Source organism: Echinops telfairi, unplaced genomic scaffold (genome assembly GCF_000313985.2).
Source record: "Echinops telfairi isolate 266 unplaced genomic scaffold, ASM31398v2 ScPeMD7_4;HRSCAF=17, whole genome shotgun sequence".
NCBI lineage: Eukaryota > Metazoa > Chordata > Mammalia > Afrosoricida > Tenrecidae > Echinops > Echinops telfairi.
This window is the reverse complement of record NW_022103900.1, coordinates 32538648-32554109: the sequence shown is the minus strand read 5'-3', so window position 1 is coordinate 32554109 and position 15462 is coordinate 32538648.

The window sequence follows — 15462 nt, the reverse complement described above, 5'->3', positions numbered from 1 at the left end:
TCAATTTCAAGGTCATAGGCGTTTTTGTCTGTGTGTATGATATAAAATGAAAAAAAAACATGAGGGTTTGGTTGACCTTGAGTTTGAAAATGAATGGGGAAGCACCTGAGAAAAGACAAAACCTTGGTGGTTCAAATTGCACTTCACAAATTATACTATGAAACAACAGGGCTTCTGTGTTTGGATACAGTGTGTGCTCACACTGGGTGCTGAAGCCTGTTTTTACCTTGGCTTTTACATTCCACAGAACTTCTAAATAATCAGCAGGGACAGCACTAATTAATTTATAATGTTGTTTTGTGTTTCTGAACAAGGTACCTCGGTAATTAAGTGAAATATTTATGATGAATATAAAACAATGCAAATTCATTTGTTTGCCTGAAAGCTAACTTGTTATTTATTTAGATTGATCTTTTGAAAGATTTGAGGACTGATATCTAAACAGAGAGGAGCACAAGTGTATGGATTGATGTGCTAGAATGGTATATTATGTTACATCATCAGTCACACCAAAGGTCATCATGAAACTTTGACCAAAATAATAAAGGAAACTCTTTTTCCTCAAGGAAGAAAAAAACCTGCAGTGAGAGTAGATCAATAATACTTTGTGAAAGGAAGATGTATAACCTAAATCTAGTGCACAATTGAGTCACTCAATTTAAAATCGTGTGGGGACATGTGTATGTGGCCTGATAGACATGGGAAAGTCAAATTCCTATATACTGCCTTTGTAATGGATGTTGTCACCTATTTTCTTTATACAATATGTACTTAATCTGAATTTATCTCAGCCTGTATTAAATAAAAAGACTGTTCTACTTCTAATTCCAGCAACTAAATCATACATATTCCCCTATGGAGATTAGTATGTTTTATGGTGTAGGTGATGCAAAAAAAAAAAAAAAGCTTCATAATCACAGACAGGGTGGGGGGTGGGGGGATTGCAACACTTACCATTTCCTTGGAACAAAGCTACATTATTCTCATCTCTCAAGCAACAGTACCTTCCAATCAGCATCAGCAAATTTCATAACTTTAGTAAATACAACTCTCCTGGTCTCTTTCAAGAAAGCGATCATCAGAGTTATGACTGAACCAGCGCAGAAAGGAAGCACTTGATGTAACACTGAAGGTGGAGGTGGCGTTCTGATATTTAATGGCTTGTCTATTTTCAACTACAAATCTCTGAAGCTGATATACCGGACCTGCATTCATTGTATGGACTGCTCTTAGGCATCTGTTTCAATGAAGAAGAGATACTTGGTAATGGGAGAGGAAATTTCACGAAGAATAACAGCAGCTAACACATCACATTCATGATGGGCCAGATGCTAAAGTTCATCATCGTTCCAGGTGGTGGGGGTGGTTGGGCGCCGCCTCGTTCGTTCTGACTCACAGCCCTACGCTGGATATATTATATTTCACCCTCATTTTGCCAATGAGAAGGGAAGTGCTTTACAAAGTCCCACCATTTGTAAATGAAGGACCCAGTTTAGAACCCAAATGATCTGCCATGCAGCTGTTTGGATACTTGGCAACCTCGTGTGGCAGAGTAGAAGTGCGCCCTGTGTTTTCTTTTCTCCACTGCAGTCTTTTCTCCCCCAAGGCGAGCCAGTGGGTGGGAACCTTTTGCTTTGACCATGTGATTAGCAACACAGTGCATAAAGACTTCACTGCCAGGTTTCCTTCATGTGAGCCTTGAGCCAGAAAACAAATCCAATGGAATAAATTCCAATCCTTAGTGACCCTCTTTAGGGTTTCCAAGACCGTCGATCTCGATGGGAGCAGCCAACCACCTTTCTTCTATGGGGCAAGCACTGGTGGTTTAGAATCATAAATCTTGTACTTAGCAGCCCAATGTCTAACCCACAATGTCCCCATGCCTCCTGTCTATAACCCTAAAAGCCAAAAAAACCAAACCAAGTGGCATCAAGTGGATTCCAACTCGCAGTGACCCTATACAGGATTTTGAAGCGGTGAATCTTTAATGGGAACAGATGGCCTCGTCTTTGTCCCACACAGTGATTGGTGGATTTGAACTGCTCATCTTGTAGTTAGCAGCCCACTGTTCACCCAACAGTGCTGCAAGGCTATTCTGACCCATTTTTGCATCAAATTGATTCTGATTCATAAGCAGAGTTGACTTGTCCTATTCTACTCTAGCTTCCCTTGCTAGTGAGTCTGAATGGCTAACTTGTAATTCCTTAAGGGCCTTCCTCAATGGCACCCACTCCTTGCTCTCCAGTCAGTGCAGACTCAGAGGGTCCCTGGTGGGTTACTCATTGGGCAACTAACCGCCAGATCACAAGTTGAAAACCACCAGGTGTTCTGTGGGGGAAAGATGGCTTTCTAATCCTCTAAAGATTGACAGTCTTGGAAACACACCCGGGCAGTTCTGCTACGTCCTGTAGGGTCTCTGTGAGGTAATAAAGTTATCTTATAGCTACGTTATTTCCCCAAAGCATCATTTTCAAAATCTTTGCTTTACAACAAAGTAGAAGAATAAATGCTAGTCTTGGCTGGGACTAGCCAAAATGGAAGCCATTAGCTACACGTGGCTTTAAACTTTGAATTAATTATAATTAAACAAAGCTAAAAATTTAATTTTTCAGTAGGTTAGAATCCTCCAGATAGATATCTGATGTTTGGATCTGAGAATTACCCATGCTCCGAAATGCATGAGCCATTTCCTTAATGGCTTATGCGCTCTGTGCAACCTGGCAGGGGATTGGAGACCCTGGGGCATGAGGCAATATACTAAGGGCAGAGAGGTGGCTGATATCAGGGATTGTGGAGTAGTTGAGCATTTTTGAAAAGTTGGACATTTGGGACAACTTTAATCTCTACTGGTCATTGAGACCAGTCTTGTATTTATTTTTTTTCTGAAAGACGTAATAGTGCTACATGGTAGACCCAGGAGAAATTCCCAAGCAAGTGAAGCCACCTCTCATCTGTCAGGGAGATTTGAATGCTTCAGTGAGTTCCCAGACTGAGATAGACTAGGAAGTAAACCTGGTGGTCTCTTTCTGAACATCAGCCAAGGAAAGTCTTGGAGGTCACAGTAGTTCACTCCTATGGTGCAGGGGGTCACCATCAATTGGTGGCTGACCCAAGGGTAGCCAACAACGTCATAGTAAAATGGGGTAACTCATTGTCTTCCAGTTCATTCTAACTCACAGAGACTGTAGAACAGAGTAGAACTGCTTCTCATGGAAACTTCCAAGGCTTCAACATTTATGGAAAAAGAATGTTACGTCTTCCCCCACAGGGAGCTCCATGAGTTTTAACCACCAACCATTCTATTGGAAGCTGAATGCTTAGCCATTGTATTTCTTAAAATCAGGTTAAGTGAAGGGCGAAGATTTTAATATACCCAATGAGGTGAGAATGGAAGTCAACCTGTGGGTGGTTAACAGTTGAGGCTTGAAGAATGAATGGGTAGAATTGTCATAAAAGGGATGGAACGTCAGATGCAAACTTTCCTAGTGTTTGGGACAGTGTGTAGCAGGCATAAAGACTGGTGAGTTACTGATTTATTTGGTTTAGGTCCATGGTTCAGGAGAATGAATGAAAAATAATTACACCCAGACAAGGTGGAAGAGGCCTTTCTGATGAACACTTAGATTTCTTAGGTGGGTAGTTGGTGTTGTATATATTTTTTAAATTAAATAATCATTTTATTAGGGGCTCATACAACTCATCACAATCCGTTCATACGTCATTTGTGTCCTGCACATTAGTACATATGTTGACTTCATCATTCTCACAACACCCGCTTTCCACTTGAGCCCTTGGTGTCAGCTCATGCCCCCCCTCCCCACTCCCCCCTCCCCCCTCCCCCCGAAACCCCTGATAATTTATAATTTATTATTATTTTATCATATCTTATAAGAAACTTCAAATTACTCATGTAGGTCTCGAGCTTTTGGTTTTAGCAATGTAGATGGTCCATTCCCAATTTAGTATCCTTTACCTGTACTTTCTGGCAGAGATGGATCAATGGATGGATGGGTGGGTGGATGGATAGCTAGCTAACTAGAGGTCTTGGTAAGCATACCAGTGAAGTTGTCATGACTCTGTGTGTGTGTGTGTGTGTGTGTGTTTGTGTGTGTGTAGGCAACTAATTTTAGCCCTTGTGATTCGGTTGAAATTTAAATTTGCTTCACACTTGTGCAAATATTGTATTAGAGGAAGAGAGATAAGTAGTCAGGTGATCTGTTAGAAAATTATGCTAGATATTCATACAGGGGAAAAGGCCTGATTGGGTGCCAATAGTAACAAAACAACAACAACACACACATGCACACACATGCACACACACAAGGTTTCAGATGTTAAGGGCACTGGAGAGAGAAATGACTGAATTTTGTGGCCTAGCGAGGAAAACTGCCTTTAAAATATAGATATGTTTATTTTTTTTGTCCAGTTTCAATTACCTTGAGACAATTCAAAATTCTTTTTCATTTCTCACAATTTCATCTCCATCCCATATTTTTTAACCTTGTACCCATTCTTTTTCTTTGAATATAACATGGTGTTTTATAAGTTTTGGAATTTCCTAAGATTTCTGGATCCAGCCTTTAGTTTTCCTACTTAGCATCCTTTCCCCATTTTTACTGCTGAGAAAATTCTTCCCCTTCGTGAAGCCTGACCATGAACATAACCTTCCTTGGGGTCAAGTTTACTGACTCTTCATCCCAGGTTTGCATTTTATCCACAAGTTCTCTATCCATTTTCATGTTGCTTCCCACTTACTATTTTTATAAAACATACATGCCTTCCCCCAAGAATGCGAGGAGTTTAAGTGGGTGCTTAATTATTGTTCAGTTGCATTGAAAAGGAATTTAAAAAATAACTGAGATTTGAAACCTGACAATTGAAGATGAGAGTTGATAATGCATTTTCTTGCTGATGTGTTCCTTAATGCTTTTTCCCTCTTTCATTGCCTTTCTTCCAAATGAACTTTCCTGTAAGCTCTATTCTTAATTTCCCTTTGTGCTTTGCTCTTAATTTCCACACAAGATAACATTCTCATCTGAGTGCAAAGCCAGTTCTTGTAACACGTCCCCCCCCACCCCCCGCCACTGTATCTCTAGTGGCCAGCACTTAACTTGAATTTGGTTGGAACTAACCTATTCTGAGTCTACTGGGCAACATATCAGCTGTGCACATTGAGGGGTGAACACTTGTGATTAAAGTGAGGTTAAGTTGTGGTTTGGTGGTTTGGGGGCCATTGCTGATTGGTTTTCAAGTCCAGCACCATCCTGCCCCCCATAGTTTGCATGACCAAAGAAATTCTGTTTAACTTGACAGTAGCTCTTAATCATAGAAATGTCATCGTGTGTGTAAAGCATTGTTCTACTTATATTAGGTACTGAGTGGGGTTTAGAAGGTGAAAATGATATAAAGCATGAAAAACTCCCCCAAATTAATATCTGAAAATGAACATAGTTCTATTGTGAAACACTTTAACAAAAGAGATTTCTGGGAAAAATTTTTTTATAGGATTAGTTTTTGTAATATTAATTAGGAAAGAATTCTTAAGGAGACTTTTTAGGGGGACAGAGGAGAAGCCATAGGTGAATGGATCAAAAGTACCTTATCTATTTAGTATCCTGATTTGAGTATCAAGGTAGGGGCTCTTAGTTTTGCTTTGCCTAAATTTTTTTCTCTTCCTGTTGCTGTTGTCATATCTGATGTAACGAAAACGAAATGTCAACAACTTTATGCCACATTGAGAGTCAACTTACAGTTCAGCAGCTTCTTTGAGCATCAACTAGGTACCAAGTTCTAATTCAGGTGCGTGTGTCAGGAGGCTACACAAATGAACAAAGTGTGATGCCTGCTCGTTAGACTTCCAACATGTGGGGGGAATAGTTCTTTCCCTGAATCAAAAAAATGAATAATCACCAGGGCATGTCCATAGCTGAAATTAAGTCATTATTTATTCTTTACTTTAATCCTTAATATGCTAAAATTTTAAAGAACAGGACATACAGTGGGGTCTTGTTCAAATACTTAGAAACAGGACTTAAAAACTTTTTAAGAACTCTCACCAGAGAAGAAGTGAATGTTAACTTGGAACTCCTTTTGTGTGTGTGTGTGTGTGTGTGTGTGTGTGAGAGAGAGAGAGAGAGAGGGATGGACATTCTCTTCCCAGCACTATACAGGTTTAAACTAGGGAGCAGGTATAAAATTGACTATTAATTTGGGAGATGGCAGTTTCATATATGAAATGCTCCAAAAAAGCTTTTATTCATTTGCTTTATACTAACGGATATGAACTTCCATTAGTTTTCAATTTGTTAGTGTGCAAACCTCTGCTAAGTGGGCCAAGGTTCACAGTGTGCTCCGAGGTAGTGGTACGGGGCAGGCCAGAATCTGCCCATTTTGGGCAAAGGTGCCCTGCATCACGGAGACGGACAAGCAAAGTGAAACTATGTATTCTGGGAAATGTTGCAGTCGACTTTGCATTCAGGAAATGAAGTTTCGTACTTGGAAGAAGAGAGGAACTGGAAGGAGAGAGAGAGCAGAATGAAATGGAAGCAAACATTGGTAAAACTTAAATTGCGTTGGATTTATACTTATTGGAATTTTGAAGTAAGCTGACAAGAAAAATCACCTTCATTGCAAATCACCGAAGGGCTTTTCTATAGAATAAACACCCGCGCAGAGAAGCACTAATCATGGAAGCGTCAGTATGCTAATATAATAATTAAGCAGTGAGGCACGACAGGCCGCCCATTCCCACAGAGCACAAGAACAGTCAGGTGGAACAGCTGATAGGAGGCTGAGCCCTGTAGGACTGGACCCACCTGAGACAGGCTCTAATCCCTTCAAAACAGGCTATGAGGTGAGCAGTGTCTTTATTGGAAGACAGATATGAAGAGAGAACCAAATTCTCTACATTTTCTGGGGTGTCTTTAAGAGCTGAATTAATAGAATTAGCTCCCAAACTTGGAAGTTTCGCAGCTTCTAATTAGAGTCTGTGTGTCCCATGGTCGTGTGGTCTTCCTCGTTTTCTGATTGCCTCGCCATCTCCTCCTTTGTACATGAGATTTCTGCTACCCACATCATTTCTGTTTGGAAAAATTGCCATACTCCATTGTGTTTTCCAGCTGTGCATGTATGTATGTGTGTGCCTATGTTTGTGTTTAGTGTGGTTTTGCTAAAGTAATTGATGTGCATGGTATCCATGTAATTTCAAACACCATCTAGGCAAAAACAGTACTTTTCAAACATTGCTGCACATGGTTATGCACTCTGATGATAACGGCAAGCATCAGAGACTACTCAGAAGGAAAGGCTGGAGGTCTTGTTGTGGTTGTTAGGTGCCATCGAGTTGGTTCAGACTCATTTCGACCCCCGGCGCAATAGCAAGAAATGCTGCCTGGTCTGCGGCCTCCTCACCAGTGTTCCTATGCTTGAGCCACCGTGCCCATCCTCCTCCCTCGTTTGCCCTGCCCTTCTAGTTCCCAAGCAGGATGCCCTTCTCAGGGGACCGCCTCTCCCGACAACATGCACAGAGTGCGTGCGGTACATTCTCCCCATCCATGCCTGGAAGGAGCCTATTGGCTCCACCTATTCCAAGACAGATAGGCTTGTCTGTTTAGCAGTCCACCGTATGTTCAATATTCTTCTCCAGCACCACAAGTCACATGCATAGATCCATTTGCCCTCTTCTCGATTCAAGGCGCACCTTTCACATGCACAAAGGCAATGGCAAAGACCATGGCTTGGGTCAGGCACACCTGAGCCCTCAAAGTAACCTCCTGGTGATCTACTTCTGAACAATCAGCCATCGGAAATCCTGTGCTGCGTGATGCATGGTTCCACGCTGAGTCACCTGGTTCACCATGAGTCAGCATCAACTGGACAACTGTTTCTTTGGCTTTTCGAACTTTGCTGTGCACAAGCATGGAATGACATTTTATTAAAACCCATTCTCTGATTTATAGGCCTGGGGTGGATCCTGAGATTCCACATTTCTGGAAAGTTCCCAGAGGCCTGGAATATACATAGCAAAGGCTTTTAAGCTTTGCTTAAAAAGATTTATTAAATCTTTTAAGTATCAGAAAGCCACACAGTGATAGGAAAATAAAGGGTATAGAATAGGAGCAGAGGAGAGGTAAAAAGGCCAATGTTTTTCAGGGGTGGACTTTATTTTCTGGTTGATAATTAATCTGATAAGGAAGAAATGACAGATCATGAACTTGCTGGGGATTATAGATAAACAGGTTAGCTTTAGGTTACAGCTGAATGGCACCGTTGAAGACAGGAGAATTCCCTTTTGATATAAACGTCACTAGGAAATCCCAAGCCAGTGACACATTATTGCTTTTAGACTTTGTTGGCAGTTAAAGTCTAGTCCAGGAAAGGGTTAACTGGAACCAAACTGAGAGAAGGTGAAGATTCTGGTTGTCGCTGAATGTGCCTGGTTGGGGTCTGTAGACACCTGACACTTTCCTCTTGTGTTTTGGCATATTGTACTGGAGGGTTTTTTTGAACCGTAAAGAAAGTTTCAAGTTGATGTCCACAAATTCATTGTAAATGAGACTCGCAAAAACCAACAGAAAGTAGACAACTGACATTTTCTGGACCTCTCAGTAAACAGAAACAAAAGATGCTTCTGTTTGTTGCTTTGTCTTGTTTTTGTTTCTGTAAACAAGAGATGTCTGGAGGACTTGTAAGTATCTTAGGTATTCAATGTGAAACATCTTGAATATCCAACTTTTCATATATTACATTATTTAATTCTGAACAATTGTTTAGCACTAATGATGAGCTGGTCAATATACAATACTAAAGAGAAATAATTCTTTCCTAAAATGCTTTCAAAATTTGATTGTATTGTATTGCTGATTGAGCTAAATCACAATGATGTTTCTTAATGCATTAGCAACTCTGAAAAACGGAAGAAATTGCCTACAATTTTCGTTGTGATCTGCTTTGGTTCTGTTCCTTATGATGTCTCATCTGTCCTTGCAAGTTCTGTCAGACTCCAGAAGAGTGGCTTCCACTGGAGGCTCTATGAATGATGCCCTATGGAGTTGTGTGGTAGGCAGCCTGTGAAGCCCGAGGCATGCGCCTCCTTTCTGACAGTCACCTGCACCTCTCCAAGAACCACTCCCATGCAACTTCCCCAGGACTATTATTATGAACCTTACCTAATCAATGCTTACTCAGCCACCACGTTTTCTGGGGGAGGGGGAAGGACAAATTCCTTAACAATCCACCTATAAATTGGACCTGCAGAGTTCAAACCTGTGTTGCTCAAGGGTCAGCTGCATATATATGTAATTGCTTATTGACTTTAATATTCAAAATGCAAGTGAATAGAAACTAATTATTTACTTCTTTCACATACATTTTGCAGCTCCCTCTGAAACCCACTTATCTTTATCATTCTCATGATTTCTGGGAGGAGTGAGGTAGAACCTCAGAGAAAAAGATCAGAACTGTCTGAGCTCTCTTATTGGACCCCAGCAATCTTGTTGTAAAGGCCATACAACTTTAGAGTTGGGCCAACACATTTCTTTGTTTATTTCCTGTATTAGTCTGGGTACTTTAGAGAAACAAATCCACAGAAACTTATGTATAAGACACAGAAACTCATGTATAAACAGGTTAAGTGAGCATCAAGAAAACATCTCAACCCAGTGCTGCCCAAGCCCACAAGTCCAACATTAACCCATTAACCCATATGTCCAACACCAATCCACAGAGTCCTCCTCCATCTCACAAAGCAGACGCGATGATGCCGACTGCAGGAGGAAAGCCGAGTCAGTGAATGTGTAAGCATCTCAGTGCTGGCAGGGGTCTCTACACGGCTGCTCCAGCACCCAGGGCTGCATCGGGGTAGGTATATGTGGCTTCTCTTTGGTGATGTCTTGTAGGAAGTCAGCCTTGCCAGCTGAAACTGGGAATTGGCTAAGGCAGCTGCATCCTGGTCCGACCATCACAAAGCAAGAGACCCGAGAACTAGAAAGGCGAGGCTAACCGAGCCATTTATTCTTCCGCCCTTCAATTAATCCCACGTTTATCGGCCAGGTTGGCACAGTAAACAAATTAACTCACTTCCAAATGGAATGAAATCTCCAAAATGTCTCACAGAACAACACTCTTCTCTAACTTCCTCCTTTCTAGCTATCAACCCAATGTTTGCACTTTCAGTGGGATGGTCTGATGCCTTGCGTGTGTGGGATTTATCTTCCCACACTTTGCTCCCTGTTCTTCCTCCATAGGTTCTGTCTTCATTGAGTTTCTTTGGCCTGAGCTCCGGATAGTGACCCCAGACCTTCTCTCACCCAAACACAAACCCTCTGTCTCATAGTCTCCTAAACACGGCCAATCAGTCAGAAGCCAGCCTCATTCATCGTTCACAATGTCAGGTAGCCAAACTTGGCACACAGAATAATACAGTCAAACTTTACCAGTTTATAAGGAGATCCCTTTCAGGGTGGTGAGCGAACGGCACAGTAGCCACTCGTGACCTGCTCTGACTACCCAAGATAGAAGAAGAATCCATCTTCACATCTGCCCAACGCCTTTGTATCTATTTTTCTACAAGGCAGAGGTCAGACCCGCCTCTGCCTCCCATCTTTCTTCTTTCTTTATGTATCCTGACACCAACTGTCCCTCCCATACGACTGTCTTTTTCTGCTAGGGCTGAAATGGCCTCGTGGAACTCATAGACGATTCTCAATTATGGGGTTTAAGAGGGAAGTTACCAGGTTTCCACAAGCCGGGATCAGAACACCTTAAAGCTACAGTCACTGGTCCACCGCAACGCCCCTCCTCAGTCATCAGTCATGTCTCTCTCTAGTCCTCAGCCTCTTAGGAACAAGGTTCTTTGGCCCCTGCCTCCATGGCCCTGTCTTACAGTCTCAGTCTTGGCACTGCTCCTCTGCTCTGCCTCATGGTCTCCTGGCCTTGGCCTCTGGTCACTCTATGGCTCCTTGCCTCTGTCCCATAGTTTACGTGCCCCAGCCTCTTATCCTCTGGTCCTGGACTCTGCCACTTGAAGCAGGGACTCTGAAGGTGCTCTGCTGATGGCTCGTGTTTCTTGATGTTCCTGGGATTCTCTCTGGTCTTGTTTCTTAGATGGCTCTTTAGACATGGGGGATGGCCTTGATGGAGCTGTGCTTTATTGTCTTTCAGCAGACCATAATCCCAAGGAAACAAAAGATTATGAATTGCCTTATACCCTCTAGTAAGTTTGACACTCTGAACAGATCCCACCTTAATTCTGCCCAATAGCATAACAGAGAACTCCCCCTATGGGATTGTCATCAAAGACATAGAGGCTAGACTTTATAATAAAACAGCAAAACATGATGTGGAGGTAGCCATCTCAGGCTTCTTCTGGCTTCCCTGTTGCCACGAGACAGAGATCACACATGCCCCCACCCTTTATCTTTCTTTACCTCTTCTGACACCAGCCATTAAGGACATTTATTAGGGAGGTTAACAGGTTACCCCAAGCCAGAGTTAGTACCCTGTAAGGATCCAGTCATCGGTCCACAGCAAGATCTCTCCTCCGCCAGCAGGCAGATCTCTCTTCAGTCCTTAGTGTGTCAGCCTCTGGGCCCCTTAGCCTCTGGCTCTGCGAGTCAGGAAGCTGGATGGCGGCTGTGCCTCACAGCCTCATGGTCTCAGCCTCCCCACTGAAGACAGAGCTCTCAAACATGCTCTAATTCTAAAAGTGTTGGGATTTCTGTCTTCTCTCCAAACAAGTGATCCTTAGAGCCGGGGGAGTTGCAACTAAAACTGACCAATCCCCTCTAGTAGTGTCACACCCCTATCCAATCATTCACCTGGGCTCACAGAGACATGGATAGAAGAGCCGTATTAAGAAATGTCATGCTACCACAACATCACAGAAAGCATTATGCTGAGAGGGGCCATATAAATACACTATATTTCAGGTGGTGGAAATCTCTTCTCTGAACTATAAATTGAAGGACAGCTGCCAATCAGAGAAAACCTTTTAAATTAATATTACCATGCATGAACAAAATCTAAGGGAAACACATTTTTTTTCACATGAGTACTAATTGGTCTAAATAAAATCATGGTTTTTGGAAAATATTCTTCAAATACTTATTTTTTCCTATCTTCTTTAATAGGAATAGAGTAAAAAAAAGTCTAGCTATTTTTAATGGCTTGGGAACATAAAGGGAACACAAATCATCTTGTTCTACCCTCGCATACACAATGCTTTCACCATAAAGTATCTCTGTATTATGGCAGTGTAAAATATTTGTTGTTCATAGTTATTGTAGTGATACGTGACCATTGTTGAACTGAAAATTTCACACTAATTTATTTCAGAGTTCTATGCAATCACTTGCAAATGTTTTGCTCCATTGCTTAGTCTTTTCTGATATGACAAACCTTTTTACTTTCTTCAGCAGCCCTGCCTTTGATTATAATTCCCCTCTCTCTGTAACAGTAGTCCACAACAGGGGGCAATTTTGCTCCCTAGGGAATATTTGACTATGTATGAAGACATTATTAATTGTCACAACTTAGGTGGAAAGAAGCTCCTATCATCTATTGAGTGGAAACCAAGAATGCCATTAAACATCTTAAAATGCACAAGACAGCCCTCTACAACAAAAAAGTCCCTGGCCAAAAAATATCACTTTTGCCCTCCCAGGTTGAGAACCAGAGCTGTGTATCTCTAGAAAAGTGATTAGGTTCTAAGGAGCTTTAGCCAAGGATGAAGGAAAAAAATGGGGGAAAATGTTGGTGAAAGCTTATTGGGAAAAACAGGGACTAATTTATTTCTTAAGAATAATACTATTCTTGTTTTGATCTCTCCAGTATTTGCTCTTTAGTTAATGCGTATACCCCGAACCTGGGAGCATACACAATATACGCTGTTTTAACATGGATTTGCTTGCTTTTTTTTTCTTTTTTGCTCTTCTGTACTTATCTAGCCCAGATGTTATTACCACATTTAATTATTTACTATTCCAGTATATATTTCTAAAGAATTTTTAACATTTCTATTTTCAACTCACAGGAATATAAGTTCTCAAATCATATGACATGCTTTTTTCTGCTGTGATTTGAAAGTATTGGGAAAGTATTGTGGATGATCTGAGTGACAACCATACTTTTAAAAGACTATTCTTTGTGAAAACATATTTTTGACCAGCAAAAGCATACAATGTCTAGGGTGGCAAAGCTAGTTTTCAAGGAGAGTCTATCTAAAGTCACTTGATCAACTGTAATCACACTCTTCTTCACCTCTCCGTAGGTTTTGCTGTAGTTCGACATCGCTGACCCTGAGGGGCAATTCTGTGGGATAAGGTTTGAGGATGCCTGAACTAAATCTACAAATTGTCCCAAGTTTGACCTGTCCACTCAATGGCATTCCACTTAGGAAACCATCCCTTTCATTTGTAGGATAACGATGGAGTCTACATTCTGAACTGCATTCTACACTCAGTGAAAGCCTTATTCTATTTTATGAGGTTATGGAAATTATTCATTTAAATGATTCCACATAGAGTCATAAATCATTTTAGTATAACAATATTTCATGTATCTTACTACATATCTTGCTATATAGCAATGCAAAAGTAGGGAAATACTTGTTTTTAACCATGCATATTTGGCTAATTTGACTTAATTCCCATGCATTTTACCAATTATGTACATTTATTTAGTGCATAAAAATGTAACAATTAATATTGAAGTGTAAATGAGTATGCATGTTCTACCACTGTTTTATTCAAATGCAACGTGTCAACCTCAATTTGATATGCAATGCAGAGTGATAGATGAGCATGATAGATCTAAGGTATGTATAGTACAGTATGTAATTCTGTCAATAGTCAACAGTATTTCAAAAGAAAAAGTAAAATATGACCTTCAATTGCAGTAGATTTCCTGATCTTGTTGTACATGAGCTTGATCAGATATGGTCAGTAGGGATAGGTACCCACTCAGAGAGGAAACTTGACCTATAAAACTTGTGACTTTTATCAAGATTTTCCCATAACTTATTCTGTTTGAATGGAAATACAACAAATTCTGAGAGCAACTCTCGGCCACCGGGTCAGTTCTGACTCTGAAAGTAAAGCCTATTTAATATTTCTTCAAACACTTTCACAGTACCCTTGCTAATCTTAAATCCTACAATTTTGCTTGTATATTTCCAGTTTTCATTTTCCTTTGCAATGTTACTTCTTAATCTTTTTCATGCTGAAGACTTTTGCAAGCTGTGCACCATGTTTTCACGTATTTCTCATTGTCACATGAAAAGCATATTTTATATGTTTGGACCATGATGATAGAAGCAAATGTACAATTCTGCTTGATGTAATTGAACTGTGCAATGATATGACATAGGTACTAACTCCAAAGTTGCAACAATTTAAAAGAAAGAAAGAAAGAAAGAAAAAAAGCTTGCTTAGATCCAGGAATGGGTTTGTGGCTTCCACCAAATCCTAGCCCCCAACTTAAGAATTAGTTCTTACATCATGGCCCTGCTTGATACTCACTTGCTTTCAGGAAGGGAACACAGAAGATACGGGTGCTACAGCAAAATGTGGCAAATAGTTTAGATGGTGCCCAGCTATCAGATTACAGAGCATCTGGGGTCTTAAAGGCTTATCTCCAAACAAGCAGCCATCTACATGAGATGTCAACTACGTCCACATGCATGAATCACACCATCGTCAATCACTGAAGGACCGGAACCCATATAATCCAAAATGGAAGGACTGATTAGTATCAGAGCCTAAATTGTGAGAATTCAGTTTGTAGAAGACTATGGATGACAGTGGGAGCTCCAAATTCATTTGTAGAACTACAGAGGAAGGAAATAAGCCTCTGGGGAACTCCCTCTATCTGGAATTGAGGGACAGGAGTAAGTGGTCACTGTACAGAATGCCGGGAAGAGAGGAGTCTAGAAGATCAGAGGCATAAATCTGACCTGAGCAATTTAAACACTGTCAGCAGATATCCCCTATGATGCAGGCTGGACCTGTTTTGGTTTCCAAAATTCTCTGTGTTCTGAGTTTGTATTGCTTTTGCTTGTTCATATTAGAGTGTGTCTCAGAGCTGTTATGTCAATGGAGATCACCCTCTTGAAACTGTGTTTCCATATTTTAGTCTATGAAACCCAGGACTGATGAACTTACAGGGACAGCAAGTAGAATAAGAAGTTCAAGGGGAAGGGATACAGTGGTGGTGGTGGGGTCAAAGGGAGACAGTGTCAAGGAGTCCATGTAGAAAAAGAATGGTTAGAAACTGATTGTGGAAACAGTTGTACAATTCTATTTGATGTGATTGAAATATGGAATGATATATGTATTAAATACCAACTAATAAAAAGTATTCTTTATATGTCATGTTTTTAGTATAAGAAAATAATTATTTTTATATGTTTCTTGAGATCTCAAGAAACATATTGTTTAATATGATGATTTGTCATATTCTCTAAGG